We start from the raw sequence: 14576 nt of genomic DNA, 5'->3' as shown, positions 1-14576 counted from the left end.
TTAAAAGGACGCCTTCCAGGACCGCGTGTCTCTGGGAAAATCTCTTAAAGCTTCCGATCCATTCTCCTCACCAGGAAAACTGGGGTGTTCTCGGTGTGTACGCTGTAAGAGTCTCGTGACTATTACATGAACTACTCCAGACGAAGCCGTTAGAAGTTCTCGTGGTGCTGAACAAGTAACACACACGCTCAGCCACTTCAGTCACGTCTGGCTCTTTGCGACCCCATGGGCAGGAGCCCACCAGGCTCTTCAGATTCTTCAGGCAAGAATACTGGAGTGGGCTGCCATTTCCTCCTCCAGGGGATCTTCCTGACCCAGGGATTGAACCCGGGGATCCTGAGTCCCCAGCAGGATTCTTTACCACTAGTGCCAACTGGGAAGCCCTAACAACTAACCATCACTCATTAAAACTGGCCCATGGAAGATGATTAAAAATGCTGATGATACTCTGAGAAATGAAAACAGCAGAGACTCAGTGGTCCGGCGTCATGGCAAAAGGCACAGGATTTGAAATCAAACAGACCTGGTTTGAGAACGGGCTGTTGGGATGAAGCGGGGGGACCTGGGGTGTGTGGCTCAATCTAACGCCTCTCCCTGGTAAACCAGAGACAAAGCGCCAAGCCTGGATGCAGGAGGAGCCCCGGGGCGGGCAAGGCTGGCACCACAAGTGGCTGATGACATGGGCTCTGGTCCGTCGTGGCGGACGAGGACCAGGAGGAGGCGTGAGAGCAGCCCCGGGGAGAGGGTGGCCTGCAGAGGCCTGGAGTCTTTCAGAACGTTTTCTGGATGTTGTAACTGTGTCCTTAAAGAAATGAAAGACTCGAGAAGGAAAAAAGCCGTTACATATTCGATGACCAGTATGTTCAAATTTTGTAAATAACCACAACCCAGGCGTGGGAAGATGGTCGGGCCTCTCCTTTCGGAAGGGAGGGCTGGGGCAGCTGACAGCCAGCAGCGCCTTCCGCCTACCCTCGCTGGGGCGTTCCAGGCACAGGCCAGTGGGCAGCTTGCCCAGGGTGGGCCCTGGGCCACAAGCAACCCCGTCTACAGAGGTCTGGAGGTGGACCCCCAGAGGCAGTAGAGGCTCTGAGTTCTGTAAGAACAACCAAAGAAAAACACGACAGTTCAGGAAATGGTTTTGAGAAACCTTTTATATGTACAACCCCCAAATCAAAGGAGTCTGACAATCCTAAGTGTCTTTAACCTGAAATATCTACTTCCTATTAAAAACGTGATACATTTTGCTAGAACATTTTAAAAACCAACACAGAGCTGGGCCTAGGAGGCTGGAGATGGTAGAGGCCGGATCTCTGCTCTGTGCTGGGCATCGGTGTGGACCAGGGACAGTGAGCATAGGACAGACGGCCAGCAAGGCGAGGAGATGGATCTGAGCAGGGTTGGGGAGGGCCCCCCTCCAGAGGCCAGGCTGCCTGCGGCCTGCACCTCGGGCTCAGAGGGTCCCAGCAGAGCAGGGCCAGGCAGGGTCCCCGGGAGGACCCCAGGCCATCTTCCCAGGGACATTCTTACCCCTCGGTGGGGAAGCGTCAGGTTTAAAACAAGCGAACAACAAAAAAATGACTCCTAAGTTGAGCCCCCAAGCTTTACAGTTTGGAAAATCAGACGGGGCAGGAAGTCCAATATATCTGAAAAAGCAAGTACCTTCCGGACCTGCCTGGAAAACACCAAAGGTGATCCAGTCAGGTGAATGGGGGAGCTACAGAGATCAGAATCACCACTTTGAAGGTCCTGGATTCATGGAGGTCACTGCCCAGAGAATGGGTGCTGCAGCGGGGAGTCAAGTATGGACCACAGGCCGGGCCTCTGGCAGGGGAGCCTCAGGTCGGGGACCCGCTGAGCCTGCCGGCGGCGGGCTGCCGCCAGCTCAGGGCCCGGCTGCATCCCAGCAGATACACGGTCTCCAGGCTCCTGTCCCCAGGGCCACCCCTGCACAGAGCCCACCTCGGGCACCCCTGCTCCTCCCCACAGGGCTTCCCAGACCTCAGGCTCCCTCGGAGGGGGTCACCTCAGTGGCTGCCTGTCCCTCCACACGGCACACACTTGTGGTGCACACTGCAAGAGTGGACCATGTATCACCAGTTAACGTGTGTGTACACGCCGCAGGAGCAGACCATGCATCACGGGGTGACGCGTGTGTGCATGCCGCAGGAGTGGACCACGCATCACCAGGTAACCAAGTCTACCAGGAGGTAAAGGCCAGGCCTGAGGCTGAAGGACCCTGATTCCTTCCACAGGGACGCGGCAGCCTGGAGGTCACGGCTGAAGCCCAACGTCCAAGCCCCAGTGCAAGGGTCAGACTTCCCTGACCCTGGGTGAACCGTGCCAGGAGACGGACCACACGCCTGCTCTGTGTGCACAGAGTCAGAGGGCAGAGCACCAGGGGACAGCTGGAGGCCCTCCCTGACACGGGGGGGGCGGGGGGGGGGGTGCCGCCCGTGTCACCGCTCAGACCTGCACCCACGTTTTTTACGGAGAGAGGATAGACTGAGAACGGGAGTGAGAATGGGCTGAGACACCCCATGTGCAGAGCCCAGCGGGCCGGGCCACGCCCAGGTCCAGCGCCACCGCAGAGGGGGCTGGGAGACTGCCGGGCTCTGTACAGAGACCGCCGCTCACCCACTGCGACACGCGCCTGGTCTGCGATCAGGAGCCAAGGTCACCCCCATTCCTGCTCCCCTCTCCCTCCCTCCCGAGAACGAAGACAGGGTGTCTAAGCACAAAGACGAAGACCCAGGAAAGTGCCAAGTGCACGAAACAAGAACGAGCCTGCAATGAGTAACTCCCGCATCGACACTCAGACTCCACCCAGGGAGCGGCAGTAACCCCTGCCTCGGGGGTAGCAGGCCGCCCCCTCCCGAGCAAAGACGCTGATGCGACATCAGGAATTCGGGGTTGGCCAGGCCTTCTTCCCTGCTGGCTCAGCTGGTAAAGAGTCCGCCTGCCATGCAGGAGACCCTGGTTCGATTCTTGGGTTGGGAAGTTCCCCTGGAGAAGGGGCAGGCTACCCACTCCGGGATTCTCGTCTGGAGAGTCCCCGTGGACAGGGGGAGTCTGGCGGGCTGTGGTCCGTGGAGTCGCAGAGTCGGACAGGACTGAGTGACTAACATGCAGCACAGGGAGGCCGCTGTCAGCTGCTGGGGCGGAGCATGCGAGGTGCTCCGCAGAACTGAGATCAGACCTCAGTCAACGTGAGGTGCAAGAATACAACGATATGAGAATGTAGTATAATACGATGCAGCGAAAGATAGTGAAAAGGCAGCCTAGGCTGTCATTACACGTCCCTGGTAATCACACGCTGGCAAGTGTGTCAACTAACCAACATACTCCATTTCTCTGGACACTTGAGTTAAACATGTGTGTCTGGAGGACATTGTGGAGAGGGCCCTGTGTGATCACAGCTCCTGTAAGTCTGAAGGGCAGAAAGAAAAAGGCTCCAGGACACCGTGGCTGGAGGAGAAACAGGAAAACAAAGCAGAAATCCACTCTGCACGCTGACTCTCTGGGTGCTGGCCCTTCTCTGTTGAACTTGGCCGGAAAACGCCGTCAGGAGCTGTGGGCAAAAGAGCCTGGGAAGGTGCGGGCACCCGGGCTGGCGGGGAAGGCCCGGGGCGGCCTCGTCCTTCCCGTGCGGATGGGTCCAGGTGGGCCCGTGGGGCCTCCCACCCAGGGTGCACCGCCACCCAAACCAAGGCCTTCCTTTCGATACCTGCCTCAGAGATAGCAGCGAAGCTCAGCAGGGAACCCCAAACACAAACCTCAGCCCCGCCTCCAAAGAGAACACACAGCCCTTGCTGTTTAAAAAAAAAAGAAAGAAAGAAAGAAAAATGTTCCATTTGTCAGAACACAACAGGAACCCTGTCTAACTGCTTCCAGCTTAGCTCGGCTTGCCTTCCTAATTTGGAGAATCCGACAGGCACACACGGAAGCCGGACGGAGCCGCCCTGCACGGAGGCTGGGGAGGGGCGTGGGCGGCCCGAGAACTGCACTTGGCCGCAGCCCATTTCCCCAAAGAACTGAAACCCCAGGAGGCACCCGGGGAGGTATCAGAGTCTACAGAGGTAGACGAACCCCTGCTGCACGTGGACGCGTTCGGGCCAGGTGGTGGGGGGCCACCCTGTCCACCCCCAAGTCCTGGCCACCCCACCCCGCCTCTCACCTCTGCTCAGGCGGCAGGGAGAAAGACCCTCCGACCCACGGCCCAGCCCCCTCCTCTCCTCCCACAGGCTCCAGCCAGAGGGGGGCAGGGCAGGGCGTCCCTGGAGGGGGACCCAGGGGCAGGGTCATTATTCCAGGGCGGCTCCCCCACCCACAGGAGCCCCGGCTTTCATGGGGCGAGCCAATCCTGGGGCTGACCCTGGGAAGGTGGGGGAACCAGGTTCCTCGCAGGGCAGGAGTGGCGTGAAGGGGTACGCCAGGGGGTACCCTGCCCCGACCCACTTCCCTCCCAGCACTTCTCCCGGGGTGCCCAAGTCCCCAGGGGTGACTGATGGACAGTGGCAGGGGGGAAGAGAGCAGAGGCCAGCAGACAAGCCCATCGTTCCTCCTCCTGCTCCTCGCCCGGAGTGGAAACGTGATGATCGGCTGCCAGCAACCACCCTGGGCAAGGAGGTCACCCTGAAGTGGGAGCCCCACCCCCAGCCAGGACCGGACGGTGGGACAGAGAGATGGAAGTAACCTCCACAGGCGCGAGGCCTGGGGCCTGGCCTGCCTGCGGGCCAAGCTCAACACACGGCTGGCTGTGTGATCCCTCTGTCCCTGACATGTTCTGGACGAAACAAAACTACTTGGCTTCAGAAAGGAAAATAAGCCAGAGCTCTCCACTGAGGGAAAAACAAACCACGGGCCATCCGCCGAGTCACAACGGGCAGGGCGGCCGTGTTTCCAAAGCCTTCTGCCACCCAGCGGGGCACAGGGCGCCGCTGGCCCGGCACTGACCCCTCGCCGGGGTGGACAGAGAACCCAGCACGGCACGGGCCTCCACCAATGGAGAAGCAGGAAGTGCAGGGCACATCAGCTGCTCGACAATTAACGACAATAGCCTGAACAGCGTAGGCTTGGAAGATGGACTCCCTGCTGTCTGTGCTGCCCTGCGGGGCCCTGCCTGGGGCCAAGGAGCTGGGAGGTGAGGGCACCCGGCGGGTGGGCGGGAGTGACGGCCAGCTTGGAGCCGGCTTCTCTGGGCTTCTGAGTCGGCCTCTCACAGCAAGACGGTTTGGAGACGGGCCTCGACCGCCGTCAAGGGACAGGGGCCTGGGCGCAGGGCGTGAGCGGACAGTGAGACCGGGGTTGGGCAGTGCTCACCAGCAAGTGCTCCAGCTCAACCTGCCGCTCCGTGGGAGCGCCCCCGGGCCTGTGCCTGCTCTGTCCTAAGACAGACCCCCAACTAGGAGGGGACCTGGCCTCAGGCCCAGGATCGCGAGGCTGACGGACGGGGCGCTGGGACCCGAGCCTCTCGTCCAGGTGGCACAGTCTGGGGTGCCCCGCCTGCCCCTCCCTCTGGGGGTGTGTAGGGCAGAGACCCCGAAAGACTCTGCACAGGGGCTTCTGGGCCTCAACCACAGGGAGAAAGGAGGGGGGGCTGCAGAGCGGGGAGCTGGGGCCAGGGGGCCTGCAGACAAGGAGCGGGGATGGGCCGAGCAGGCCGCTCAAGTCTCCGTAACTTTCTCGTAAATCAGGCCTCAGAAAGAGACCGGGAAACCACCTGTGATGGATAATGAGCGACAGTCCGCCCACAGCCAGCACCGCGGTTCACACACACATGTGCACACAGCTCTGACACCCCCAGCCCCCGAACACACACACACCCCCCACTCCGAACACATCCCCAGCCCCCGAACACACACACACCCCCCACTCCGAACACACCCCCAGCCCCCGAACACACACACACACCCCACTCCAAACACACACACACCCCTCTGAACACACACACACCTCTGACCACACACACACACAGCTCTGACACCCCCAGCCCCTGAACACACACACACCCCCCACTCCGAACACACACACACACACACACACAGACACACCTCTGACCACACACACACACACACACGGCTCTGACCCCCCACCGCTCCGAACACACACACACAGACCACTCCGAACACACACACACACACACCCGTCCGAACACACACACACCCCTCCGAACACACACACACACACACACACACAGCTCTGACCCCCCCACTCCCCCGAACACACACACACCCCTCCGAACACACACACACACACCTTTGACCACACACACTGTGACCCCCCATCCCCCCCTACACCTCCGAACACACACACACACACACACAGAGCTCTGACTCCCCCACCCAAACACACACACACTCCTCCGAACACACAGACACACACCTCCGACCACACACATACCACACCATATCTGAAAGCCCCCAACCCTGATCCCACCGACTTGGTCAGCATAGGACACGACCCAGGCCCAGGACCTCACCCGAGTCAGCTCCCCCTCGAGTCCCTGTGGGCCAGGAAGGGGGGCGGGGGCACGCGGGGGTCCACGCTCAGCTCCCAGAGGAGGGGGGTCCACGCCCCACCCCCCGCCCCCCAGGGCCGCCGGGACAGGTGCCACGAGACCCCGCAACGGACCAGGCCTCGCTCAGCTGAGAAGGCGCCACAGTACCCGGGAGGAAACGCGGACGTCTGCCGAGGGCACAGGCCAGGAGAGGAGAGGCAGAGCGACAGAGGAACTGCCTCTGAGCCGCTGGCAGAGGGGACACGCGGGTCGGGCGCTGGGTTCCTCGCTCTCCATGAACGACTGTGCTCCGTGGGCCCACTGCCCACCCACAGGCAACAGGCCTGCGGACTCCGGGAAGGCCGCCGAGGGGGCACGCCCACGGCAGAGGCCGAGGAGCTGCTGGGACTCCACGTCCACTTCCCCAGCCACACACAACGCTGGGCTCCGCCAACCTGAGTGGCCTTGTAAAGGAGCACGGCTCCATTTCCGCAGAAATCCAATGTCCAGGCAGCAACAGCAGCTCCCGGGGTCTCAGAGCAGAGAGTCACAAGGGAGACGGAGAGCTCTGAAGGCAGCCTCGACGGCACCGGGACGGAGGAGTCTCAGGCACCCACGCCGTGACGGGGAGAAGCTAGAGAACTTAATCAGCCCAAGGACAAGGAAGACCCAGCTGAATGGGAGACAGGCCACTCGGCTTGTAAGACAGTTCGCAACAGGCCGCTCTGATTCTCAGGACGCACGTGGCCAGCGGTCGGGAGAGGAAGCACCCCACACTGGGGTGGGGGGCGAGGTGGGTCCCGGCAGGTGAGGCTGCGGAGTCACGGCTCTGGCTCAGCCAGGGACCCAGAGACCAGTCCTGCAGCCCACGGCTCCCCCACCCAGGGCGGGGCCCACGTCCTCCCCGTGGAGCGTGGGGGCGCAGCATGGCCCCACTGAGGACGGGCGCACGCTGTCCCCACTAAGGGGCCAGGGACTTGCCCCACTGAGGACAGGGGCGTACGCTGTCCCCACCGAGGGGCCGGGGACTTGCCGCACCGAGGACAGGGGCGCACGCTGTCCCCACCGACGGGCCGGGGACTTGCCCCACCGAGGACAGGGGAGCACGCTGTCCCCACCGAGGGGCCGGGGACTTGCCCCACCGAGGACAGGGGCGCACAGGCCAGTGCGGAGAGCCAGCAGCGGGCGGGTCTGGGGCGGGAGTGACACGTGAGTCCCTGGGCTCATTCTCAGCACTGAGGGGGCCACATGGGCACTGATGGGGGCAGTCCCCCTTCGCCCAGCGGCGTGCTTATCAAACACTGGATTTAAATAAGGTCCAAAGTCTTCAGAGCTCGTTCCCCCAAACGTCCAGATTTCTGTTATGAGGAAAATCTCAAACAAAATGGGAAAAGGCATGAAGACACCCACACAGGAGGATGCTGGTGTCAGAACACCTTTCCAGGGTTCTAAAGCAGTGGTCTTAAAACAAGCAATTAAAGAAGCAGAAAAATCTCAGTAAGCAGAAGACCATCATGGGGAATGTTAGAACTAAACACGTAGTAACTGAAAACTCAATGAACAGACTCAGACAGAATGAAAAGAATGAGAACGGAACCAGTGAACCTGAAGCCCAGAACAATGAAATTACCCAGCTGGAGCCACAAGGAGAAGAGAGCCTGAGGTAAAGCACAGGCATCTCAGGAGCCTGTGCGACTGAAACAGAAGGTTGACGCCCAAGTTCCAGGAGAACAGAAAGTGGGTGGGGTAAAAAAAAAATAGCTGAGAAACCGCCAAACACGGCTGCAAGGTAACCTACAGGTTCAAGAAGATGAGTGATCCCCAGACAGGCGAAACTCAGAGAAATCCACGCCAACCCTCAGAAAACGGAAGACAGACGAAAGGTCCTAAAAGCCTGAGTGAAAAGCTGTTATCACCCATGGGAGGAAAAACCAGTGTGATCAGAGAGTGGATGCTTTGCTGCAGGGACCCACCGCCCATCGGGGGACACTGGGGGGGCCACACCTGGAAGATGCTGAAGCGGTGCCATCTCCCCGCCCTGCCGGTGGGACTGGAAGACCCGTGGGCAGTTCCTAAACTAGACACAGCCCCTGATGCGACCGATCCACTGCGCTCCTGGGAGCTCATTCCGAGAGGGAAGATCAGGTGGGCTGGAAACCTGCCCGCGGCTGCTCACGGCTGCTTTACCTGCAGGAGCCGCGATCAGCCACCGGGTCCCACAGGAAACACGGGAACCGATACAGCGGGGCAGTGACGACACAGCGGCGAACGGCCCGGCGGACGCACGACGCTGAGCCCCAGGGCCGCGACGAGGCGGGACCGCGGGCCTGACTCACAGCGCCCGTCCGGGGCGCCCTGGACTCCCGGGGTGGGGGGCAGCTCCTTCCTCGGAACGAGGCAGACAGGGCTTCGCATCCTGACTGTGCGCATGGCCACTGCAGCCGGCCCACCGGGACGAAGGAGGTACACACCGGCCACAGCTCTGCGGAGAGACCTCCTGTCCTGCGGTCCTCACTCCTGGCCCCTTACTCACAACTTCCAGACTGTGGGGTCTACGCTGAAGCCTGGTGACCCCACCCTGGGGCCGGCCGCTGGAAGCACAGCTTTCCCAACGTCGCTCCACCTTCAGGGAACTGGCCGTGGCTCTGGGTGCTCTGGCTGCTGGAATCTGCGAGCCGCCCCAGACTTCCAACTTGACCACATGCCCGGTGCAGCCACTTTGGCCAGACCCAGGTCCTAATCGGTCAGTTACAGCGAGAAACAAAGAACCCTGCTTCCTATTCCACAGCACCGGAGCACTTCACATGGTCCTGGTTTTTTCTGAGCTTGGCTCTGCTCAAACCAAACACTGATAAGCAGACGGCTTCTCACAGGTCAGGCTTCCAGCCTCTGCCTCCGGCCAGTACAGGGCCAGCCGCGGGGCCGGCAGGGCGCACGGGGCCGGGACCTGGGCACACCGGGGGCCTGACGCTATGGGCTTTGCTCCTAGAGACTCTCTGCCAGGAGACAGAGGCTGTCGGCCATGACCCCTCCTGGAGAGGGAACACCCAGACCCAGCGCGGTCCCAGCCACGCTCCCACTGAGGGTTTTCTGTGCGGGATGAAGCCAGGAGACTCGCTGGCCAGCAGGGCGCCCCTCCCTGCCGGGGACTTCTGCTTCTCCCTCTGGAGGTTTTGCTTCTGCGCCACGTTTAGGAGGACGCGACGCCCGGTGCTCTGGGTTCACGGGCGCTACCACGCGCATCCGGGCACAAGCGCAGGTGAGGACAGGCGTTCCCGGGGCTCTCTCTGCGGGAGGACGCTCCTCCCGGGTCTGCAGGACGGAGGCCGGGGGAGGGAACGAGGGGGGCCGCGGCCGTGAACCGCCTCCTCAGACAGCACGCACGTCAAAACCTGTAAGATGCGCCCTAAACGCAAGATGACCCCAAAGCAGCCCTTACGCTAGAAGCGGAGGTGAGATGAGCGAGAGGGCGAGAGTGCCATTAACCCAGAAACGATGTTAATCCTGAGACAATGCCCCGCCTCTCGGCCCGCCCCCGAGGCAGCTGGGGTCACCGGAGGAGGCGGCCGGGGTCACCAGGAGGAGGCGGCTGGGGTCACTGGGAGGACAGGGAGGACACGGTCACCAGGAGAAGGAGGCGGCCGGGGTCACCGGGAGAAGGAGGCGGCTGGGGTCACCGGGAGGAGGCAGCCGGGGTCACCGGAAGGACGGGATCACCGGGAGGAGGGGCTGGGGTCACCGGGAGGACGGGGTCACCAGGAGGGGGGGAGGCCGGGGTCAGCGGGAGGAGGCAGCTGGGGTCAGCGGGAGGATGGGGAGGCTGGGGTCACCGGGAGGACAGGGAGGCCAGGGTCACCGGGAGGAGGAGGCTGGGGTCACTGGGAAGAGGGGGAGGCCGGGGTCACCAGAGGGGGGGAGGCCGGGGTCACCAGGACGGGGGGAAGCCGGGGTCACCGGGAGGAGGGGGAGGCCGGGGTCACCGGGAGGAGGCGGCCAGGGTCACCGGAAGGACGGGATCACTGGGAGGAGGGGCCGGGGTCACCGGGAGGATGGGGTCACCAGGAGGGGGGGAGGCCGGGGTCAGCGGGAGGAGGCGGCTGGGGTCAGCGGGAGGACAGGGAGGCTGGGGTCACCGGGAGGAGGGGGAGGCCAGGGTCACTGGGAGGAGGAGGTAGCCGGGGTCACCAGGAGGACAGGGAGGCCAGGGTCACCGGGAGGAGGCGGCTGGGGTCACCGGGAGGGGGGGGAGGCCGGGGTCACCGGGAGCGGGGGGAGGCTGGGGTCACCGGGAGGAGGGGGAGGCCGGGGTCACTGGGGGGTGGGGGGAGGCCGGGGTCACTCAAAGGGGGAGGCCAGGGTCACTCAGAGGGGGAGGCCGGGGTCACCAAGAGAAAGGGGAGGCCTGGGGTCACCAGGAGGAAGGGGAGGCCGGGGTCACTCGGAGGGGGAGGCCAGGGTCACTCAGAGGGGGAGGCCAGGGTCACCGGGAGGAAGGGGAGGCCGGGGTCACTCGGAGGGGGAGGAGGCTGGGGTCACTGAGATCCCCATCAGCACCATATGAACCCTCAGAAGGCGGTGGCTCTCGGGACCTCCCTACTGGGAAGCCGACTTCCTGTGCTCCCGAGGGCAGTGGGCCTCTCCCAGGAGCCCCGACTCAGCCCACGCACTGCAGTGCTGAACTGATTATGTAAAAAGACACTTTTCACTACTTAGAGCTCACACAGTTAAAGGTAACGAACACTTGTGAACTTTCTCTGTTGACTGCTAAAAATACAACTAAACTAACAGATGGAAAGGCCAGGAATAGAACTTTCTGAAGTTTACGAATGTGCTTGAGTAAAACTCCCTGGGCCAGGCTGCCTGCCTGATTTCAGATCTGGAGATGAAGTTCATTGGCTGCTGGAAGCCCCGGAGGAGGTATGCCCCTCGGAGGTACTGACCTTTATCCCTTTTCTTACCACGGGGTTACAATAAAACCTTGTTTGTAGTTCTGCAGAAGTCACAGAGCTGTGAGCACAATTTAAAAATAAATGTCATCTCTTGCCAACTGGAAATCAACAGAAGAGGGAGACAATTCACACCGGCCCTGGCACGCCATCCTCGTCGGCTCTGCTCTGACCTGTGTCAATAACTCTCCCCCTGGGTGTTTGGGCAGTGTTTAATCATAAACGGATTTGAATGCACTCAGGAGCAGACACAGAACTAAATGCCACCTGCCCATCAGAGGGGCAGGTCAGCACGGCGGGAGGACAGAAAACCCAGCTGTGAAGGGAGCAGCTGGGCAGCCAGCACACTTGACCCCAGTGCAGACAGGACCACCTTCCCATGACGAGAAGGAGTCCAGAACCCACGGAGCGGCGGTCTGGTTGTCAGCGGTTAGCATTCCTTCCCAAAGATGTATGAGCGGAACAGGCGGGTCTCATCCCTGACAGCAAACGGGCAGATGCTGGCCTGTCCTGTCCACGGCGGGTGGGGCTGTCTGCACATGCGGGCCGGGGGGCTAAGCCCCCGCGAAGGCCAGCCCCCACTGCAGAGGGCAGCCCTGTCCTCGGTCCGGATGCTTCAGTCCTTCTGACCGAGCAGACCCGCTCACAGCACCCCTCACGGCTCTGTCCAAAGCAGGCGCACTCGCCAGCGAGCACCGGTGCTGGGGGGCCGAGTGGGCGCTGCGGGCTGCAGGAGCGCACACGACGCTGACCGCTGCGTGCGGACCCGGTCCGCACCCTCCCGGCCTGTCTCACACGTGTGGGGGGCGAGGAAGGAATAAGCACGAACGACCCACCTCCAACATCTGGGAACCGGGTGCCTGGCTTAGGCCCTGCTGGAGAATTCCCGAGGCCCCGTCGCTGCCGGCCCCGTTCTGCACACAGCGCCCCAGCTCCAGTCCTGGCAGCCTGAGCCCCTCCTGAAGCCCTCGGGCTCCTGCCCCGTTTGCCCGGGTGGCACTCTGTGCCCCGCAGGCGCCGCGACGCACTTCCGCTGTGTGTGAGCCGCCGGCGTGTTTGTCACAACACCGTGGCCTCCCTGACTGACACAGCGCAGCAGTCAGCCCCCGAGCAGCCTCGCCTCTGCCTTCAGGGGAGCTGCCCGGCGCAGAGGGGCGGCAACTCACTGCCCGCGCAGGATTCACACTGGACGCGTGTGAACCCTGTCTTAGGCGTGACATCCCGGGGAAAGCCTGTTTTAGTAGAGACAGCAGTGCTGCTGACCGAGGCTCAGGAGGCGTGGGGTCTGATCCCAGCATGGCCACCTGTACCTGACATGCGGTCAGGCTTGAGGTGACCCGCGCAGGGCTCTCTGGGCCCTTCTGAGCTCGGGGACGCTCCAGCTGCTCCGAGGGGGAGGGCCGTGGCCATGCAGCAGCAGCGTCGGGCTCGTCCCGACGTGCACACGCCCCGCCACCTCCAGGAGGAACGACACGGAGCAGGGCCAGTGAGGGCACAGCCGTGAGACTGCCTGTAACAACTGGGGGAAGATAACGACATGGGGAGACTCCAGACGGCACGCTGCTGTAGCTCCACGTGGGGGAGAGGGGAGGCTCTGGGTTCAGTTTCCATCAAAAGCAGCGTCAGTGGTGCAGACCGTCCAGCTCAGGCCCTTCCCGCCACTGGGCAGCCCCAAGGCCAAGACCAGGCGTCCTGAGGCAGGAGAAATACCGACCACCACATGTTTTCATTGCGGGAGACACATGGCAGTCTGCACGGAATCCCGGCGCCCCGCCCCTGATCCAAACGCCAGTCAAAACCCCCGACAGACATGCTGTCCCATGAAGCCACTGTGAGGGTCCTGGCAGGAAACGCCCCTTAACCCAGAACCTTCGCAGAGGCGGCCGTGACCTCATCCTCCTCCGAGGTCAGCCCGGGAAGATTAGTGCCCTTTTCCCAGCGCGGAATCCTGAAACTTTACCCCCCTGCACGATGTCTTGCGGCCCACCCAGGAGCCACCACGAAAGCAGCAGCTGTCGCGGGCGTGGCGGATGCGGCTGAGGCCTGCGTGGGTCCCGGGGCCCTAGGCCCAGCAGGGCAGGGCCATCTGGGTCCACCAGGCGCCCGCTGACAGGGGAGGCTTCACACGGGTCCCGAGGACAGCAGTGTTGCTCTCTCCAGGGAGACGGGCCTGTGAGCTGGGCAACGTGGCTGACGCAACCTTGAGAGTAGGGCGCACGAGGGGCCCAGCACAGGCCCCCCCACCCCGAGCTGGAAGCACCCTGCCAGGTGGAGGCGGGGACTCCCCAGGCACCAGCAGCGTGGACGACGCAGCCTGGTGACATGGCCATCCGGCGCGCACCCGGAGCCCGTGGGTCGCCAGCCTCTGTCCCCGGAGCAGCACCTCACTGCCACCTTCACCCCCAAACCCCCTAGGATGGGGCAGTGGGGGTGGGGGTGCCCGGGGCCCACTCCCTAGGATGGGGCAGTGGGGGTGGGGGTGCCCGGGGCCCACTCCCAGCTGCTGGGGCTTCACCAGATGTCCAGGAGGAATCCCCTCCCGGTCACACAGAAGTAGAAGCTGACACCACTTGGAGCACCCTGTCTCTATGACCCCGCTCTGCTACATTTTCACGGAGGGCCTCTTTCCCGTTTGTCACGTGAAATTCCAGACTAACCCAACAGGATCATTTTTGATAATCTGAGGTCACCTTAGATTTTAACCCTTCCAACGCTTTCCAAAAGAGTGCTCTTTCTCTGCTGACTGTGGGCCACTGACAAAGAGAAGCTGGAGCCCAGGAGGGAGGCGGCGTCTGCAAAGCAGCGGGGCTGTTTAGAGACCCCGAGCCAGCCCGGAGGAAACGCACACCTGGAAGAGGCCTCGGGCCTGTCCCAGGACTCACCCCTGACGCCCCGGGAGCGGAGGAGAGCCCACCAGCATCCCGTGGCGGTCAGGCTCTCCCCACGGCGTGACTGAGGACGGGGAGGAGCCCCGCGTGCGGCGCTGGTGGGCTGAGTGCGCGCACGCGCGGAGCGGGAGGGCCGGAGGGACCGCCCCAACCAGCGCCCGCCAGCCCCGCGCGGGCCGCTCCAGCACCACCGGCCCCCGCCAGCCGGGGCCAGGTCTCCGCTCAGAGGTTAGCACCGCGGAGAAG

At 62.7% G+C, this 14576-nt stretch overlaps 1 protein-coding gene across 3 annotated transcripts in view; it reads right to left on the bottom strand.

The window, feature by feature from the left end:
• FOXK1 (forkhead box K1) overlaps window positions 1-14576 on the bottom strand; it is a 58405-nt gene that overhangs the window by 25727 nt on the left and 18102 nt on the right. The window lies entirely within an intron of this gene.

Source organism: Bubalus bubalis, chromosome 24, assembly GCF_019923935.1.
Source record: "Bubalus bubalis isolate 160015118507 breed Murrah chromosome 24, NDDB_SH_1, whole genome shotgun sequence".
Lineage (NCBI taxonomy): Eukaryota > Metazoa > Chordata > Mammalia > Artiodactyla > Bovidae > Bubalus > Bubalus bubalis.
The sequence above is the reverse complement of the archived record's forward strand: the minus strand, read 5'-3'. Positions and strand labels throughout refer to the sequence as shown.